Source organism: Chionomys nivalis, chromosome 1 (assembly GCF_950005125.1).
Source record: "Chionomys nivalis chromosome 1, mChiNiv1.1, whole genome shotgun sequence".
Lineage (NCBI taxonomy): Eukaryota > Metazoa > Chordata > Mammalia > Rodentia > Cricetidae > Chionomys > Chionomys nivalis.
This window is the reverse complement of record NC_080086.1, coordinates 36,415,746-36,436,338: the sequence shown is the minus strand read 5'-3', so window position 1 is coordinate 36,436,338 and position 20,593 is coordinate 36,415,746. Positions and strand designations below refer to the sequence as shown.

Sequence of the window (20,593 nt, the reverse complement as noted above, 5' to 3'; positions counted from 1 at the left end):
GTCTCAGAAGTGGGAAACAGTTCTCAAAGACCAGCTAGCTCCTGGGGTCCATGACCTTCCGATCCTAATACACCACAGTTCATAGAGCAGTGATCCCAGCAACAGGGCTGTCCTGTGGAGGGATGAGGGTGTCTGAATGTTCAGCACTGGCAGGTGAGGTGGGAGTGTGTTGAGATAGGAGGTTTCAGTCACTCATGCAAGCTGGGTGCCTACACCTGTGGCCAGCCTAGCACTGCCTCCAGTTAGTCCCTCATTGTGCTTGAAAACACTTAAGATTTGATGTTGAGGGTTGGAGAGATGATTTAGTATAAAATGTATTACATTCACTTTTGCTGTGAAATATTTGTTTAATGATGAAAAGATATGTTGCATTTGTTTAACTCTGTAAAGCTGTGTTACTGTGCCTGCCTGGTACAGTACACCTGATTGGTCTAATAAAGAGCTGAATGGCCAATAGCTAGGTAGGAGAGAGAAACAGGTGGGGCTGCTAGGCATAGAGAATAAATAGGAGAGAAAAGAAGAAGAAGAAGAAGAAGAAGAAGAAGAAGAAGAAGAAGAAGAAGAAGAAGAAGAAGAAGAAGAAGAAGAAGAAGAAGAAGAAGAAGAAAGTGGGAGTGAGAGAGAGGTGCCAGGGGTCAGCCACCAAGCCATATAGTCAGATACGGAGTAAGAAGTAAAGAGAGGTATATAGAATAGAGAAAGGCAAAAGCCCACTAGGATAATTTAAGTTAAGAAAAGCTGACTAGAAACAAGCTAAGCTAAGGCTGGGCATCCATAAGTAAGAATAAATCGCCATGTATTTATTTGGGAGCTGAGTGGTGGGCCCCCAGAGAACACAAGTAAAAATGATTAAACTACAACGTAGTCAGTGAAGCACTTGTGAAAGCACAAGGCCCTGAAGTTGAGCTACAGAACTCATGTGAAAAGAGTCAGGCATGGTGGCACACGCTGCAATCCCAGCACCAGGGAGGTTGGGGAAGGTGCACCCTTGGGACTCACTGGCCAGCTAGCCTGTTCCAGGCCAGTGAGAAACCTTGTCTTACAAACAAACAAACAACAAACCCCAGAATGGATAGCGACTGAAGAATGACACCTGAGGTTATCCTCTGACTTCCTCACATATATGCATGTACACCTGGCATGTGCACACATGCACGCAAACACACATATCCATGCATGCCAGTGTTGAAACCATACTGCCCAAGAAACTGGTGTTGCGCATAGGACTCGGGAACACAATGCTCCCTGAGCTAAAGTACACACAGATCTGGAGTGGGAGGAGAAGGGGATCATAAGCTATTTCATTCTCTGTTGATACCCATCACATGCAGAGATCCTGACCTAGGATACTGACCTTAGCATACATGGAGGTTCCTTCACCCATTCTGTACTCTTCTGGTGAAATATTTTAGGCACCCATGAAGCCATCCCCTTTCCTTCTGAATATAGAAACGTGAGGACCAAATGTCACTGGTCTTTCTCTTACCACACTCAAGAGCCTCAGCCCTTCTGATCTCTGACTGGACTCATGACCATGGCCATGGACCCTGAAGCCCACGAGCACCAGCCTTGTAAAGAACACATACATGTGCCTGTATTAGTTCCTCCAGTGCTTATTAACCCACACAGGTAGAAAACAAGATCATCATCCCCATTTAGAGGTGAGCAGATGGAGGTGTTGGGGGCCAGAGCTTAACTTGAGTCTGAGTTGTCTTCAATGTTATCCTTCTATAAAACCACACTCCCTCCAGCTGTGGCAACCACAACCAGTTCTCTGGCCATAGGACTGAGCCGCAGGACTCCTGTACCCTCTCTGCTCCAGGAACTTGGGCTGGTCAGAACCTTGGAGAGCTCTAGGCGCGTAAATATCCATTGGCTCCAGAATGCTGACCTCAGCGCTCTTTGAGCAGGGTTCTCCTACTCCAGGAAGAGTTGGCATCCTGTTATCCTGGGCCTTTTGCGGCCCAGAATTGCCAACTCTCTGGATGCCTTATGGGAAAAGAGGTGAGCAGGAGACCCTCAAGTCAAGAGGCAGAGTGTTGGCTACTAAAGCAGACACTGAGACACTTCAATAGTGCTGGTGAGATGGCTCAGAGGTTAAGAACACCGATTGCTTTTACAGACCCTGGCTTAATTCCCAGCACCCACAGGGTGGCTGTCATCTGTAACTCCAGTTCCAAAGGATCCAGTGCCCTCTTTTGGCCTCTGCAGGCACAGCCTGCCCAAAGTATACATGCATAGGCAAACCACCATAAGCATAAAATAAATTTCTTTAAAAAAATGACTCCATTTACTTATTTATTTATCTTATGTATGTGTGTACATGTGGATGCATGTTCATGCGAGGGCACATGGTGTACGTGCATGTATGTGTGTGTGTGTGTGTGTGTGTGTGAGAGAGAGAGAGAGAGAGAGGGAGAGAGAGAGAGAGAGAGAGGAGAGAGAGAGATCCTCCAGTTCCACCTAAAGAGATGCCATTCTTCAAAAGACATCCATCTTGTTTTTTGAGACGTAGTCTCTAACTAGGATCTGAAGCACCAAGCAGTCTAGCCTGGTTGGCAGTGAGCCTGAGGTTTCCACGTGTCTCTTCCTTGCCAGTGTTGGGATTACAACTGGGTGGATTTCTATGTGACTCCAGTAGACCAATCTTAGGCCCTCATGCTTGTGTTACAAGCACTTTATTGATTGAGTCACCTCACCAGCTGGCCTGTCTGTCTCTCTCCATGATTCCCTCTCCCTTTTCATCTTCCCTGGATGCCTCCCTCCCTCTCTTCCTCTCCTTTCTCACCATCATCTCTGGGCCTCTCCTCCCTGCCTGTGATGAAATTCTTATTAGCAGGACGTGTCTCAGTGGAGTGTTCTCATAGATGCACCTGGCTTGTCCTGTGATCCTGTCCTGTTCCAACCTTGAAAGGCTTGGGTTCAGACAAAGAAAGGACTCAAAAGGAATAGATGACCCTCCCAAGGTCACACAGGTAAGGCATCTCAGAGCTAAACCTTGAACCCAGAGCTAAACCATGATTATCAACTCTTTAAGACAGATGGAAGAGACCACGCTGCTTTCTGTAAATTCTGGGGATTTTTCTTTGGTAGAAAAGCATTGAATTTAACCATAACATACCCTGTACCCCTATGTTGTTGTTGGTCACCAGGACTACAGTCTGCTTAGTGAATCAAAGTCCATGTCTTCCCAGGGCTAGTGAAGCTCTTTGTAAAGGGATTCCCACCTCGTCTCTGCCTTAGCCCCCTCTGCTATCCACTTTAAGCACCAATCTCAGGACAAAGCCTGGGAACTGGGTTTGCCATTTAAGCCCCCTAGAGCGGGCTTGCCCCCTCTCCGGTTCCCACCATCTGGTTCCCAGGTTTCTGTCAAGTTCCTGCCACTCCTCAGTGACCCCCTCAGTTCCCCATTCTTTCCTCTCAACTATGGTCTCTTCTCCCCCAGGGAGACTCTAGCCCACCCTTCTCAGTGAAGCCTGCATGCTAAGGACCTCTGCTCGATCCCCGAGTTACCTCAGTCCCCATGGAAGCTGGGTCTCATTGAACTGTGGTTTCATGTTTATTCTCCTGGGGACCAGGGACATCTGACATTCTGGTGTCTCCCCTATTCCCTCAGTACTGTCCTTTTGGGGACATGCATAGGCAAGCATCACTCAGGGAGGTTCTGAACACCCAGTAAGCTCCCAAATCAGCATTAGCATGATGTAAAGTTTGTTTGTTTCTTCTCTGTGTTGCGAGTGGAGCTCAGGTTTGTGTTGCCTTCTAGGAATGCATTCTACAGTGAGCCACGCCTCCAGCCAGGTCACATTTTTGGTGGAGTCTCTGTCACCAGGCACTATAAGAGTATTTATCCTACCATATCTGGGGACATGATCTGTGCCAGGCACAAAGAAGACGGAGTCTGTGTCCTCAAGTGATGCATGTCACACATGGGGGACAGGTGGTCTGTAAGATTCCAGATAATTACAGAGATCATTCTAGAACAGTATGCACAGTACAGTGTTGGATGGGAGGGGGCAGCATGGATTTCAATGGGCTTCTTGCAGTGGGGAGGTAGGGGTGTATCAAAGGACAAACTCCAGGGCAAAGTAAGACAGGTAAGGTGCGTGTTGCCTCCCACAGGCCTCTGGGTTTTGAGATCTGCCTGTTCTGCTTGGCTAAGTGGTGTCTGAGTTTTGCACAGGGAAGCAGGGAATGGCTGGCACAGAAGCTGGTCCCAGACAGTAAAGGGGCCAGAGCCATGGGAAGCCCACAGATGCCTGGCTTGGGAGTGAGCAGAGAAATTGTGACCAGCATAGCACTCATCAGAGTCTCTACTGGGTTAGCAAAGTGTCAGAAGAACACCCCCCTCCCCCACCAGATGTGACTTCCCAGGCTCTGGGCGATCCCATGCTTTGCAGGAGCCTAACATAGTCCCCCAGCCTCTTCAAGGCAGAGGACCAGGAGACTTGCTCAGCCCCAGCACTGCAGCCAATTAAAATGGAATCAAAGCAGGCACTCCGGATCGGGAGGAAAACAAAAGGCCCTTTCACAGCGGGAATTTGCTCCCTTCACAGCCTCACGGTGGATTTATTCTCAAGCCTCTGGTTTCAAACTCTCAGGTTCAGGGCAGATTGGGTTCCCCACCAGTTGACTCTGTTGTGTTCCCTTCCTCCTGCCCTGGTCACAATAGTTCTGGCTTATAGAAGCCTCTGTCTTTTGTCTCTCTGCGTGAGGGCACTGGGTTAGGGTGGGAGCCGGGAGAAAGAGCTGGGGTGACCATGAGGAGCAGTTAGGTTAGATGAAGTCTGCCTGCCCGAGGCGCCCCCAGGAGAGAGAGGCGTGCGCAGCAGGGGAGCTCACCCTAAAGTTGAGGATTGGGGATCACAGACCTCCATCCTGTACTCCACCAATGCCTCCAGACCTCTAGTCCCAAAAAGGCTTGGAGATGTTCTGAAGGAGGGGATACCATTGCCACAGAGAACCTGCCAGCAGAAGTTCCCTTGTGGGCACCACTGGGCACCAGACATGACACTGGGGTCTGCACAGATAACTGCTAAGACTCTCTGTTGTGGAGGAAACCAAGTGCCAAGTCGGGAAGAGGAAAGGGAAAAGGACCACCATAGTGGGCTGGTGTCCCCAGAGGCCAGGGCCAGAGCTGACTTACATGGGAGCAGTCAGAGCCAGCACAGACAGTTAAGCTGTGAGGCCTGTGACCAGCAACCCCTTCCTACTGGGCTGCTCTCTACCTCGGTTACAAACTGAACAAGAACTCTGAGAGGAGGCCTCGTGGGGGAGGGGACCCGTGAGCTCTGCCACATACCTACTGTGAAACCTAACTGGGGGTCATTGCAGCCCTGGCTAAGAATGACATTGAACCAGAAGGTCTTCAAGATCCTCTCAATGAAATGTCTACTTTGTCATAAATCTGGTCCCTTCTCTAGTTCCCTTTAGGGCCACAGACCACCAAAGTCACAGGGGAGGAGGGACAACTTCAGATGGCATCTGTCTCCATTGCTCAGGCGGGACAATAAGGAAGCCATGACTGTCTGGTCCTCTGCCCCTGGAGGTTGAGCTGGGCTCAGGTGGGAGGAGCCACCCCAGCTCCCTCCAGCCACACCTTCCTTTCAGAGAGAAGGAACTCCTGCATTTCTCCCCAGCTAAGCCTGCTCATGGGCACAGAACTCATTAATATGGGATTAAATGGATTCCAGGCCCAGGCGCTGCTCCCTAAAGTGCCCAGGGCTAACCTGAGGTCAAGTCCTACAGGCAGGCTGGCAGGTACTGGAGGGAGGGACTTCCCTGACACCCGTTCTTTCCCGCCACCTCTGCTTGTCTGGGTCTGCCTCTTGCTCTCTCCAAGGGCGGCACCAGTGACATTCTTAGTTCTTGAGTCCTGAATGAGACTGGTTCTAGAATCCAGCCCACAGCCTTCCTTCCGTCCTCTGGTGGGATTACAACCCTACTGCTGGCACGCTTCCCACGGAGCCTGGTCCTGCACTGAGTGAGCAGAGGTGGCTTGGGAGGTGCTCTCTTATCTCTGCAGCTGCGTTTAGAAAACCCTCCAACAAGCTTCTTGCCCCATGGTAACGCAGGTCTTACTGGATACTGATCCACATGTGGGACCTGATTCCAGGAGGGGAAGGGGCTCAGGGACCAGGTACCTCCAGAACCCCCACTCCCACACTGACTGGCCCTCCCCTGAAAGCCAGAGGCAGAGCAGGTGACAGGCAGAACTGACTCCCTGCATTCTGTCTTCTTCCTTACCCTTTGTTTTGTTGTGTAGATTCTATTTATGGTAAGTAGTGTTATATATTTTTTAAGAAGCATCATGAAGAGTTAAAGGGATGCCAAGCATGGCAGTGCATGCTAACACCTGGGAAGCCAAGGCAGGGGCATCACCATGAGTGAGTTTTCATGTTCTGGCTTTGTGGGAGCCTAGCCAGTTTGGATGCTCACCTTCCTAGACCTAGATGGAGGGGGGAGGACCTTGGACTTTCCACAGTGCAGGGAATCCTGACTGCTCTTCAGACTGGAGAGGGAGGGGGAAAGGAGTGGGGGGGGGAGAGGAGTGGGAGGAGGGGGAAGGAAATGGGAGGCTGGGAGGAGGCAGAAATTTTTTTTTCAGTAAAAAATAAAAAAAGAAAACAATAGATTTCAAAAAATATATAACAGAATCAAATAAAATGGGAAACTGATGAAAACAAACATCAGGCTGAGCTGATCATGCATCCGAGTGGCAGCTCACTTGAGTACAATGAGAGAGGTCCTGGGTTCATCCTCAGTACCGTAAAAATGAGAACATAAATAACTAACCGGGACCCAGTGTGGGAGGTCTGCAGACATGGTAGAAAACAGTTTGTGGCACTTGAAGGAACTGGTGACTTCTGTGAGTTGCCAAGGAAGTCACCTAGGTGCTAGTGGCAAAGCTGGGAGGTGACCCAGATCATACCCAGCACGTACCATCCCACCACACCGCCTTCCTCACCTGCTTGAAGACTCTAGCGCTCAGCTTCTTTCTGAACTCATCTTCACCGTCACCATTCTCCTTTCCCCACCTCCCCTCAGGTCCTTGTGCCCTATTCCAAGGTCAAGGGTGGAGACCCACCTCAGTGAGGCCACCATGAGATATGCTGCAAAGAGCTGCTCTGGGATACCACCGGGGTTTCTGTCCTGACCCTCCACAGTGGCTTCCTTCTTTCTTCTGTAATGAAGTGACAAGAGGTTGAGATGTGGCTCCATCTGTAGAATGATTGCCTAGCATGCATGGAGCCCTGGGGTTGATCCCCAGCACCTCAGAAATGGTGCACGGCAGTGTGCCTCCAAGAGCTGGGTGTCAGGGGCACCTGAAGCGGTATTAGCACTGATCGCTATTTCTAATAGAGGAGCCCTGTGTTCAAATTCAGTTTCTGTCACTCTTTGGCTTTTCAAGCCTTGGTTCCCTCTTCTATAAGCTGGGGTTGATAGACCTACTTCCACAGCGAATGTTACAGGAAAAGATGTGGCAAAACTCCCAGCCTGAGTTTAACATTTTGTGGCAGCGACTTGTGGAGCCTTAAGTGCATACCCACAAGCATCCTCTGCTCTCCTACCTCCTACTCCTAACCAACAATTCCCTGGTGCATGCATAAATAACGTTATACTATTTCTAATGTCTGCTATTCACCCTTCCACCATGTGTGACCCTGGCCTGGTAGTGTGTGGAAGCAAGGAGGAGGCCAGATTCCTGGGAAGAGACCTGGTGTAGTTCCACCATGGCTATGTGGCTTTGATGAGGCGTCTCACATCTCTGACAGCCTGTGGGATCCCTGAATAGGCCTGGCGGGGGAGAAATCAACAGAATTCTGCAAAAGGGGGGTATTGCAGTTTGCTTCACATCACTATGGATCTTCACAAAGCTGGCATCTCAGGTCCTCAGTACTGTAACCCCAGCCCTAAGTCTTTTCCAAAGCCAGGTAGAATCTCTGGCACCCTGGGGGAAGGGACAGAGGTGGCTGAGGCATGCTAAACCAGCCAGCCTCAGGTGAGTCTCCTGTTCACCTGCTACCTTGCCAGGGTCTCTGCTGCCTGTTAGGACTTGAGGTCGTCCTCACTGAGGGATGCCTGACATAGGCCCTGTCCTGCCAGCCAGCCACAATGTGCCTGGTCACCACTCAGATATTCCTGCCATCTGGACACAATGCCCCATGAATGTCTGTTCCTCTACTCTTCATGCCTTGGCAGTGATGTGGGGTGCCATTTACTGTGGCTGGTGACTGATACCGCCTTCTTGGAGACTTCATGGGGACACAAAGGGGCTCTGCAGGCTGGCAGATGGTGTCTTATATTGACCCAGCAAGTCCAGCAGTGTGCCACAGAGCCCACGAGGATAAGACACTATGGGGGCTTTCAGCATGCTGCAACTTAGAGGCCATGCCCCCGATGTGGTCATAGCCAGCCTCCCTACCTCCATAGCCCAAACTGCCCCCCCCCCCCACTAACCAACCAGAGGCCACTGTCCACTGAGACTACCCAGAGTCTTCCCTACTACTCACCACTGGCCCTCATCACCTTCACTCAAGCAGGGCAGAGTTGCCTGTCCCGTCAACTCCTGACCCTGTTACCTGAATCCCTCATGAAGGTGGACTTGCAGGCTCCCTTGTAGGGAAGAATCCCCTCCCTGTCTTTATCCACTTCCACAGCAGTTCCCATGATCCACAGGCCAAGCACACAAATATATACTTTTGAGTGCCCACTAGAATTGAGCCTAAACACCTGGCATCAGAGCCACTTTGTGGGGCAGCCTTGTCAGCCACTCTGCAGGCTGCTCAGGTCTTCCCGGCCAGTCTCCAAACCCTGGCATTCTGGATGTCCAAGTGTTTTTGTGTTACAACCACAATGTCTTGGCTTCCTGTTGTTCCCCACTAACAAACTCCTACTCATCCTTCACGACGCAGCTGAACAGGTACCTCCTTGGTGAATCTCTAGCGCCCTGTTGTTCCCCACTAACAAATTCCTACTCATCCTTCACGACACAGCTGAACAGGTACCTCCTTGGTAAATCTCTAGCGCCCTGAAGCCTGACTGGGCTCTCTACAAAAACTCTCCCATCACACTTCACTCACATCGCTCCAGTTCTTTAAGCGGCCATACTCCCGGGAAGACGAGGGGCTGCTCTAGGCACAGGCTGTGTGCTGATCTTTCTTGAACCCCCTCATACATTTCAGAAAGCCTGGTATGTCTTAGCACCTCTGTACACATCTGGCAAAGAATGAGGGCAGGAACTCGGGACTTTCAGGGAAGCCCTATAATAGCCTTGCCTTGGACACAAGCCAAGAACAATCTTCCTTCCCCAGAACTCTGGGCACCTTATGTTTGGGTAGAGCCAAGTCCTGGGCCACTTCGCAGAATCACCAGGAACAGACTATTTCCCCCTTCAGTCCCAAACAGCAGGAGCCCTCACACCAGGGGCCATATCAGTTGTTTCTCAGAAAGTATTAGAGTCTGGGTGGCCTACCTGCTGTCACTTACCCTCCACAGTGTGCCCCAGGTGAGCGCTCCTAGGCCAGGCCAATCAACCCCTGTCTGTGTGGCTCCAGGGGTCGGCAGGGCCCAGAGCAGCAAGCTCTGGTTGCTGGTGGCAGAGGCACTCAGAGCTGCTGCAGAGCCCACGGCCGCCCCCACCTGGGACTGCGGCTGTGGCTGCTGCCAGGAGCTTCGCCTCCCTCCCTGCATCCATCAGTTCAGCTCAGTCCTGTCTCCTGCAGCCTCTGTGGGAGCAGGACTGCCATGGAACTTTCCAAGTGCAGGAGAAGGAAAAGCTAACAAGGGTCCCTAAAGAGACCACCAGCTGAAGAACCTCTAGAGGGGGCAGGATATGGTGGCAGAGGATCAGCCCCCAAAGTCAGGCCTGCCACCAAGCAGAACATAGGTCATACTCTTACAGGGGTGGCACATCTCACTGTGACCTCAGCATCTTTGGTGGGTGGTTCAGGGCTCTGAGAGGCTAGAGGCCTCTGCAGCAGCTTCCACGGATTTTTCAGGTGACTGACATGAAAGAACCCTGTGATGTCTCAGACCCCATCACAACAGACCACCTTTAATGTCACCTCATGGTCTGACTGTCAATCAGCAGGCTTGCCACAGTTCTTGAAAAACTAAGGACTCAGTCTGCCACCCGGACGAGTCTCCTGACCCTTCCCTTTTCTTCCTGAGTCTCTTAATGCATATGCAGCAATGGAAATGCATACTATATACGCATGTGTGTGCATGTGTGCATGTGTATGCACGTGTGTATGTGTATGTGTGTGTGTACCCATTGCCCCCCACCCCACTCCAGCACTGGACACCATTTGTCAATTATGTTTCCTGAGCCCAGGACATGGACGCCTTCACTGGGCCAAATTCAGTTCTGACACTGACGTGCTGAAGCCACCATTCTCTTGGCTCATTTGGGGTGCTGTCCCCAGGACCTTTGGGGATTCCTAGTGTTTGAGGTCAAGGGATTTCCAAAGTGAGGCCGCCATGTTGTGCTTGGGACACCCAGACATAACTTTCTCTTTCTGCATGGCCCTAGCTTTTGAAGACCAGGTAAGGGAGGCAAGAGGGAGTACAAGGCCCCTGACCCCTGATCTCCCCACTTGCAACCCACAGGCATTGCCAGACTCAGCACAAATTTTGAACCCCTTGAAGCACGTGGACAGACATCGCAGACTACTGTTTCCTGGTCCTTCTAGATTCTTCTCTTCATCCACATTGCCTGACTTCTGACCTGTGACTGAAGCACTGCATGCTCACTATGTGAGGAGAAGGAACTTCCAGGTTCAGCAACTGGCTTGACATGTCCCCCACTGAGAATGCTCCAGGCCTGGCTCACTCTGAACATTTTGTGGTGCTAGAAGTCTTAATTGGTGTCCTAAAGGAAGGCTAGCTTCTATTCTCACAAACCCTCATTGTCCTGGGTCTCACCCTTTACCAATACTTTTTTCCTTCTCCTCCTCTCTGTCCTAGTCAGCTTCAAGCCTAGGGTCATGTGAGAAAAGAATCTCAGGTAGGAAACTGCTAGACTGGCCGATGGGTACCTCTTGGGGGGTTGTCTGGATTGCTACTTGGCATAGGGGTGCTCAGCCCACTGGGGGTTCTCTAGCAGGTGACCTTGAGCTATACAAGAAAGCTATCTGAGCATGAGTCAATGAGCAACCCAGAAAGCCTCATTCCCCATGGTTTTCTTCCTCCATGTTTTTAACTTAATGTTCCTACTGGAGCTCCTGCCCTGACTTCCCCAAATGATAAACTATGATCTGGATGTGTAAGCCAAATAAAATCTTTCTTCCCTAAGATGCTTTTGGTTAGAGTGTTGTATCATAGCAACAGAAAGCAAAGTGGAACACTCCTTCCCTCCAATTATCGCTCTATGCTTTCATGGTGTAGGAAACATTTTGGAAAAGAAATAAATAAGGCTGCTAGGAGGAGCCTTGGGCCGATCTCCCTCCCTGGGCCTTGGTCTCCCCTCTGTGAAAAGGGTGGTATTGGGGCCTGGTAGCCTGGCTATACCTCACGTCTGTGTTCAGCTTAACTGAATCTCCTTTCAGAAGACACCCTTAACCAGTGGCTCAGGACTTGGCACCCATTACCAGTAGGGTCACTCTCTGCAGCCACCAGACTGACCACAACAGCACCTGTGTGAGCCCTTCTGAGGACACAGTTCCACAGGGTCCCTGTTCTCTGTCTCAGCATCCCCAGCCATTCTCACCTTGGTCCCTTCCCCTCCTCTGAAGCTGCTCAGCTCAAGGTTACTGTGACCCCATCTGGCCATGTCCAGGAGCCACTGCTTGGCCTTTCCATGCACTGCTCAGCTGAGGATCTCTCCACCTACTCATTTTCCCCCAAACCACCCACTGTTGGGTGCCCCAAACATGGCTATCTGCTCCTTTCTCCCTCAGCTGTATTCCCTTGCAGAGGCCCCCAGGGCGTGCTTTCTGTGTCCTCTGGTCTTGGCTGCTTCCTGAGTTCCAATTCTTCCATTCACCTGTCCCACCACCCCCACATCTGCCCCACCACCCCCATATCTGCCCCACCACCCCAGTATCTGCCCCACTGTCCCCATATCTAATGCCTCACTGAAGTCCAGAAGCTCCCATGTCTCTGATTTATCCCTCCACTTTCTACTGCCAGAGTGAGCCTTTCCCCTCCAAGGCACCTGCCTCAGGCATCTACACTGCCACCCAGAAAGGGAACAGACTTGTCTCTGCCCCTAGTTCCTGGGAGGGAAGACCAAGGTCCTGGATTTTTCCCTGCGATAAGAATGGACTTGCTGTCACAAGCTTCATAGATAACAGGTGCATTTATGCTGAGAGACATGAGACTTATGATGGGAACTGAGTATAGAAAGATGCACGTGAGCCTCACAGGGAGGACTGGTGATGGAGTTCCATCGCATGCCTGGTGGCTTGGCATCAAGCTGACACTGTGATATCTTCATGAAAACTCAGGACAGGAGAACTCAGCATGGTGCTGGCTGCAGAGTGCACCCATGTCTCAGGATGTGGAGGTGTCTGACTGAATGGGTGTGAACCATGTGTATACCTCACCCTGTATATACATTAGCACCCAAGTAGCCTGACTTGTCTATGATAACCACACTGCCGTGTGAGGACCCTTCCCTGTGTTCTGAGGGATATTCCACCAAGTTATCTTGCCAAAAGGAGTGTGGGACCCCAAATTCATCTTAAGTGCAGTAGCCTAGGGAGAGGCATCGGAATGAAGGCAGTTTCACTGGGAACTTAAACAACCATCAACTTGGGGGATCTCTGTCAGCTCCTGGTAGACAATCAGAGAAGGGAAGTGCAGGATACCACTTGGTATCTGAGTACCCCAAGTCATCCTCGCCCTCCCCTGCCCATCTCTTTGCTCTTAAACTAAATCTCATAGCATGTACCATCAGCTTAACCTTCCTAGTGGTTCACAACATGGTTGCGCCCACCTCCTGTGCCCTGGTCCTGCCATCGTCATTTTCCATGGGCTTGTCAGAAAAACCCCTTTTGTGATATCTTGCTTCCTTCCGGAGCCCTACAATAAATATACCCTGCAAACAGCCCTGAGGTAGATGTCTTCCTCACAGACCCTCGTAGACCATCCTGATCTTTCCTTACCCACTCTCCAGTCTCACTTCCAACTGCTGCTCTCCAATTTGCCCCTTCAGCATTTTGGCTTCCTGACGTCTCTAGACAGCCCTTGCCTCAGCCTGCCATGGGATGTGCTATTTACTTTTGCCTAAGTGTATTTTTGGTTCCTCATGATGCTTCATTTTGGCCTCAAAGGCAAGAAAGCCCATCTGACAACCTTACACAAAAAGCCCCTTCCCTCTTTCCCATCCACCCCCTTCCTCCTGTTCTCCTCTCACTGCCTGCCTTCTTCAGGATGGTCCCTGGCATCTGACACATATGGGTGCACTTGCTCATGGTCCATTTCCCTCCAATAGAAAGACCACTTCCTAATAACAGGGACCTCCCTGGGGGCACATCTGCCCCATCAGCCCTATGCTTCCCTTCTGGCTCAGGGAGGGAGGGTTAGACCAACAGATGCTTTTCCTAGAAACTGCTAGCAAAGGTGGCTCCTGAACGACCTCTTACCCTGCCCACCACTTTACTTTCCTACCAATTTTTAATAAAGATTTATTCACACAGATCTGGATGGAATCACAGAAGGACTGGGCAGTTCTAGTAGTAGGACGGTTGGTGATGAGGTGACACATGGACACTGCAGCAGTGCACCGCACAGGACATTTGCTGTGACATTCGCTGAGGGGTTGAAGGCGGAATAAACTAGCTGCCACCACAACCCTAACTGGAGGACCCAAAGGTCACTATTAACAGGAGGGTTTGAACTGAAACCCAAGCACACCCTTTTTCTTTATAAAGTATACAGTTTTCGACAGTTTGTTATAGCAACAGAGAATGACGGATACAACTGTTCTCTCTACCCTTGGTTTTCTAAATCAAAATCGCTTTTGAGTTGGCATGGGGAAATTACATTTTAAGGTCTGGGTTTTAACATTTAGACCCCCTGTAAGTGTTTAATGTCTTTAATGTCAAGGCTTCTTACATCAAAGTGCTTCAGAATTTTGTAACAGAATGAACTTGTCCACACTGAGTGGTTTTATAGTAGCTCTCAGAAGCCTGCCTCTGGTTATGGGCTTACTTAGGGACAGTCAGTCACATTGCTGTCTCTTGTCTTGCTAGACAGGTTGAGGTTACATGTGCAGGGTTCACTGGGGGCCTCTGTCATACCTCATAAAAGTTTCTGAGTGAGAACAATGAACAGCCTCCTCATCCACAACTCACCTCCTCCTGCCTCTGCTCCAAACTCAGAATAGCTGTGCCAAATAAATGGCCATAGTCACTGGGACATGCCACATCTGCTGTGGGCTGAATGCTTCCCCTTGGTTTACTTGCCAAAGTCCCAAGCCCTGCCCTCTAGAACCTGTCTACACACAGAAGGGCTCTCACCTAAGATGGCTTAAATTAGATTTTCCTCTTTACTGTGCTTCTGACTTTGAATTTGGACCTGTTTTGAGCTACCCCAGGGTGGCACAGTCTCCGGTCATGCTGGGCAGGGCACTCAGTCACGACACCCTGTGATCAGTGAGGGAGTCACGACCTACACAGCATGGATGCTGTGCCATGAACTATGATGCTCAGTGGGCCCGGTACACTAGCAAATTCTCAGTATCAATGTTTTCATCAGTTGGTCAGGATGGACCCTCACTGTAAATCATCTCATTTAGAGACAGATATGAATTAGAATGAGAAGAAGAGTATGGACTCTCATCTTATCCAAGCAGTCTTTGCAAGAAAAAAGCAGGACACCAGCATCACCTAGAAAGACCTTGGGCAAGGGCATCAGTAGAGAATCCCCAGAAGAAACTAAACTTGCCACACCTTGAACTTGGACTCCCAGCTTCTGGAATTAAAAGAAAATAAACTCCTGCAGTTAAGTCACACCTTCCCTGGTACAGCCCAGCACACTCACACTCTCCAAGCCAGTGACCACAGTGGCATGGAGACCACAGGAATGTACTGGCTTTGGGGTGGGTGGCTGGAGGGATGGCTCAGCGGGTAAGAGCACTATCTGCTCGTCCAGAGGACCTGGGCTCTGTTCCCAGCATCTGCATAGCAGCTCACAGCTGTCAGTAACTCCAATTCCAGGGGATCTGATGTCCTCTTTCGGTCCCAGGGGGCATTTCACACACATGGTACATATACATATATGCAGGCAAAACACTCATATACATGAGATAGAAACAAAAACATCTTCAAAAACGGTGTTGAGAAAAGAGACACCCTAGAAGGAAAAGCATCAGACTATCCATTTATTTTATACAACAGAGTGTAAAATGCCTACCGACTCTGACAGGTGGGGTGGATGCCTGGCTGAACTGTGACCGTTCTGCGAATATGAATGTGGTGAGCACAACACCATGGGGGGAGCTGAGGGTTCGCTGAGAAGCACAGGAAAGAAAAGAGCCACCTATGCCCCTGCAAAGCTGTACGTGAGTTTCTTCAGTTCCTTCTTCCCCCTCCCTCCCCCCTTCTCCCTCCCTCCCTCTCCCTCCTCCTTGGCTCTTTTTTTTTCCTACCCTCTGTTCTTTCTCATATATTTACAGAAACATCATTTTGGCAAGCTGCCTTTTCTCTTAACTCTGAAATATAAAGGTGTTCCCTACATTACTGAAGGTTCCTCTCAATCAGTTTTCAATGGCTGCCTTCCAGAACTTTCCATGTCTGCAGGTGGCTCGATAGAAGCTGCAATCTGCCCCACTTGGGCATGCACTTGTTTCTATTTTTGACTAATATAAACACGCCCTGATAAACATCCTCCTGAAGGCATCTTTGTACGCATCTCAGGCAGCTTCCTCGGGGCGGGCTTCCTGGAAGTGGGATTACTAGTTAGGGATTACTGACATTCTGAAAGAGGAAAGGCTAAAGCTTTCTAGTCATTATAGTGCTTTGTAGGGCGACGACGCAGCTATTTCCTCTGGCCCATGGCACAATTCTAAACATTTCCAAAGAGAAAAGAGAAAAGGAAAAGAAACCGGGGGCATCAATGTCCATTGTTAGCACAAGAAAGTGGCTCCCATCATCGGCTGAAATGAAGGTGGCCTTTAAGTGAGAATGCCAGGGAAGGACTGGAGAGGAAAAGAGCAAGGACCAGAAGGGAATGGGGCGGTTCAACTGTTTTTATGACACCATGGAGTTGGAGCCATTTTACAGACAGAAAGGGAGCAGTCTGGGTGTCCGCTATACAGTTCTGCATGGCTCGAAAGACCAGGGGCTCACACCTTACCCACAATGCCTAGGGGCAGGATCCAAGCATACTGTCTACCCTGGCCCCAGGATCTGGGCAGGGCACCTCTAGGAGGCTCTCAGGCCAACATGGTGCCTTCTTTGCTTTCTTACTTACATGCAGATCAAGGCTCTTGTCTGCCAAGCTGGAGAATGGTGGCTACCCTACATCTGGGGAGGCTGGGCTGGGGAGGCCCACATCATGGGGACTTGTAGTGGTCAACCTGTCCATCTGCTGTTGCTGTGCCATGTGCTCTTCTGGCTATGTTAACTCCACTACTGTGGGGACAGCTGTGTGACAGCCAGAGGAGGGTGCACTGACTAGACATGCCACAAAGATAAAGACAGGAGGGAAACAAAACACCCATCAACATCCTCCTGGAGAGAAAAGCATGAAACTAGGAGCACATTATACTTGCAGTCTTCAGGAAGGGTGACAATGTGTGGGCCTGGGGGCCACTCCGTCCTCCTTGGTGTGGCTTGACCTCAAGTCTGTGCCTCAGTCTCTTCCCACCTTGTCCTCAGGTTGAGCTGATAGAGAGACTCCTTTTACACCCTCATGGGAAGAAGTCAGAAAGTCAGAAGCCTGCTTCTGACTTAGGTGCCTGCTATGTCCTCAGACCCAAGTCTAAGTGCCAAATCTCTCAGCGTACAGACAACAATCATGACTTGCTCGTGTGACTACCACATCAGACCAGGGGCCCAGCTCCTCCACTCTCACATGCCTGCAGTAGGCAACCTATCTCCTACAGCCCTGGACCCCCCCGGAGCCCATCTAATTGGACATATCTACAGCAAATAGGGAAGCTTCCTAGACTGGTGCAGGCGATATTCAGAGAGAAACACTAGCTTGATGTATGTAGATTACATGGATCGTGGTATATCGAAGCCACCCTTGCCCTTCTGGCTGTGTCTAACTAAGAATTGTCACAGTTACCCCATGGGTGATCAGATGGAAGTTTCTAGGCTTCTTCCCTATAGAGTGTGCCGCAGAGGACCGATTTAGACCCCCCTAGTCAGTCAGGTAGCTGGGGAAGGCTGCCCTCCTATCAAATACCTTCTGGTTACCACCCCTTCCCTCTGGGAGGAGAGCCAGCTTCACAAACACCTTCCAGGCAAGGGAGAAACAGCTACACCCCCAGGCACAAGCACTGTGTCTCTGATTCTTTGCTTGTAAATAGTTACCAGGGAGCCTCAGACAACTTTCACAGAGGGCGAAAGGACCAGACTAGCCCACAGAGCTCTTGTCCTGCCCAGGACAGAGGTCAAAAGTGCCTAGCACAGAGCAGCCAGCGGGCTCCAGGGAATTTCCTCTGTAGGCTTCTTAGTCCTTGTTGAGCGCATTTCATGCATAGTGCTGTGCTTTCTCAAGTTCCTGAGCTCCCCACCCTCGCTTTTAAAAAAGCCTGTGGGTGTGCTGACCTCAATGAGATGATGATAGAAAATGAATCTGAAATTGATTTATTTTTAAAATGCCGTGAAAAGATATCACAGTGTAAACGATTGATAAAATGGCCACATATCCATGAAAACATACTGCTCTTTGTCTGAGACACGTGCCCCAGGGGCCCTAGAACTCCAGCCGGAGTCAGAAAATCAGCCCAGACTGTAGCTTTCACATCCCTTTCTCAGGTTCTCTCTCTCTCTCTGTGTGCAGGGTCTGAGGGAAGGAGACAGCTATCTGGGTGGTAGGCTACATACATAGGGGCTTGAAAATCTCTACGCCGTCATCAGAACTGGCACGTGTGCACATGTGCAAGCCACTCACTCACCTGTCCCCTTGGCTGCTGTCGGTCCACAGTCTGAGGGTGGTGAACCCTGCAGGAAGACAGAACCAGAAAGGTACATCAGGGAGCTTGGCAGCCAGGGATTCAGATTTAAATATTTTAATTTAAATTTAAAAAGTTAGCATTATTTATTTTGTGTATGTCTGGCTGTCTTAGGGTTTCTATTGGTGTGCAAAACTTCATGACCAAAAGGGAAGGAAAGGGTTTATTCCAGTTTACAGCTCTCAGGTCTTACTTTATCATGGAGGGAAGTCAGGGCAGGAACTCAAGGCAGGAACCTGGAGGCAGGAAGTGAAGCAGAGGCAGTAGAGGGGTGCAACTGACTGGCTTGTACCTTATGGCTTACTCAGCCTGTTTTTTTATGCAGCTCTGGCCCACCTGCCTAGAAGTAGTACCACCCATAGTGGGCTGGATCAACCCATGTCAATGATTATTATGAATCAATTAACAATAATATCATCATTAATCAATAAGATACAAATCTGATGGAGGCGTTTTCCCAGATGACTCTGGCTCATGTTGAGCTGAGAAATAACCATCCAGGATGATGTTGTATGTGTGTGGTATCACACATGTCACTGGGCACAAGCAGAGGTCAAATGACAACCTGCGGGAGTAGGTTCTCTCCTTTCACTATGCGATCCCAAGGGGATGTGTCCAACTAGATCTGGCAACTCAGATTTCTGGATGGAGAGTGTTAGACCTGTCCCTGGGGAGGTGAGGGGTGAGACGGGCCAGGGACATGATGCATATAGCCTGCTCTGGGGGCCAGGGGACTGAGCCAGTCAGGGTCCTGGGGCCACCATGTCATCTAGAAAGGGCTGAGAAGAGGGGCTGTTGAAACAGGTATAAGCAGGATCCGGGAAGCCTCCCAGTGATGGAGGAAGGTCATTGGTTAATTAATAAAGAAACTGTTTGGCCTCATAGGTTAGAACATAGGTGGGTGGAGTAAACAAAACAGAATGCTCGGAGGAAGAGGAAGTGAGGTAAGATGCCAGGCCACTGCTCTCCAGGGCAGATGCGATGAAGCAAGCCGCCAGGTCAGAACATGCTGAATCTTTCCCAGTAAGACTGATGCTACACAGATTATTAAATATGGGTTAAGGCAAGATATGAGAATTAAACATTAAGAGGCTAGAACTAATGGACCAAGCAGTGTTTAAAAGAATACAGTTTCTGTGTAATTATTTCGGGGCATAAGCTAGCCAGGCGGCTGGGAGCCAGGTGGCAGGAACACAGCCCGCAGCTCCTACAACATCTCAGGATGGGCTGCTTGGCAGCACAGGTGGGGATTCCTCTCCCGGCATTCCTGATTTGGATCGGGGGAGGGGACCACACTGAATCCCAGGGAAGGTGGTGAGGAAAGACAGCTGCTGTCAGACAAACATCAGGTCCTACATGATGCAAGAGGAGCAGACTGCAGATGTTAAGTGTCCCTCCACCCACACCGTTACTCTACTCTTCCTAGAGTCTTCACGGGCCAGGCCTAGCGGGAAGAATGGGGTGGAATCCGTGACGCAGTCCACCCAGTACACTTCCAGGGCACATGACAAGTCTGAGAAACGGCAAGGAGCAGATCTGGATGGGCAAATGCTCGACATCTGGCCTTGTGCCCTTATGCTCTTGCATCCCTGTTCCCTACTCCACACAGAACCCACTCTCTCCATACCCTTCTTCCCAAGCCTGAGGCAACTGAACCATACAGTCCCTGAAGCTGGTTCCACTCCGAGCCTATGCGTCAGCACTGGGAACCCCCACCCTCCTGGCCCTGCTTACTGGCCTCAGCCTGCATGGTTGGCCTGTTCTTCACCCCTCCTCCACCCAAAGTCTTGCCCTGTAATCTTCCCTACTATGTCACTGCCTCTTCCCTGCCATGGCACCGCTTCTTGTTCCTCTTAGATCTGAGCTGGGTACTCCCTTTTCCTGGAAAAGCCCGAGTTTACAGAGACCAAGGTGCAAAGCCATGGGGAACATTAGGCCTGCAGTGGGAAGGGCAGACACAGGCCAGAGCAGGTAGTCTGAATGCCCTCCTTAGGTTTTTCTGAGGAGAAGATGAGCAGCTGGCCAGTAACCACCTCCAGGTCTTCAGAACTAGACTCCGGAGGAAAGCCAAGTGTTTCCCAAGCACGTGACTTTCACAGCTGGGGAAACTGAGGACACAGGCAGGGATTGCAGTGGCCAGGAAGTGGCAGAGCCAAGGGTCTGTTTGCCTGCAGGCTGTCCTTCCCTACTGGGTGCGGCCCCTGACTTTAATTGTTCCAAAGCCATTGCTACAGTTAAGGCTGCCTTCAACCGCTAGGCTGAGCTGGAGCCTCTCTTGATCCTTAAGCAAATACTGCTGGTCTTCTAATACAGATGGGAAGTCCCAGCGAAGCTTTGGAGCATGTGCGGACAGGGCAGGTCAGCCCTGGGGCAGTAGAGCATAGTCAGCCGGCAGCTGGTGCTGCCAAGCCTGTCCTGCACAGGGGTCCTCACATGTGGTTCCCAGCTGAGATCCACACACAC

At 50.4% G+C, this 20,593-nt stretch overlaps 1 protein-coding gene across 7 annotated transcripts in view; it reads right to left on the bottom strand.

Annotated features, from left to right (window-relative positions):
- The window catches only part of Atp2b2 (ATPase plasma membrane Ca2+ transporting 2), a 327,316-nt gene that overhangs the window by 227,437 nt on the left and 79,286 nt on the right, over positions 1 to 20,593 (bottom strand). For all 7 annotated transcript variants that reach the window (XM_057792733.1, XM_057792742.1, XM_057792682.1 and 4 more), the window contains exon 2: positions 18,074 to 18,119. The gene's annotated coding sequence lies outside the window, so the exon portion shown is untranslated. The remainder of the gene's footprint in view (positions 1 to 18,073; positions 18,120 to 20,593) is intronic.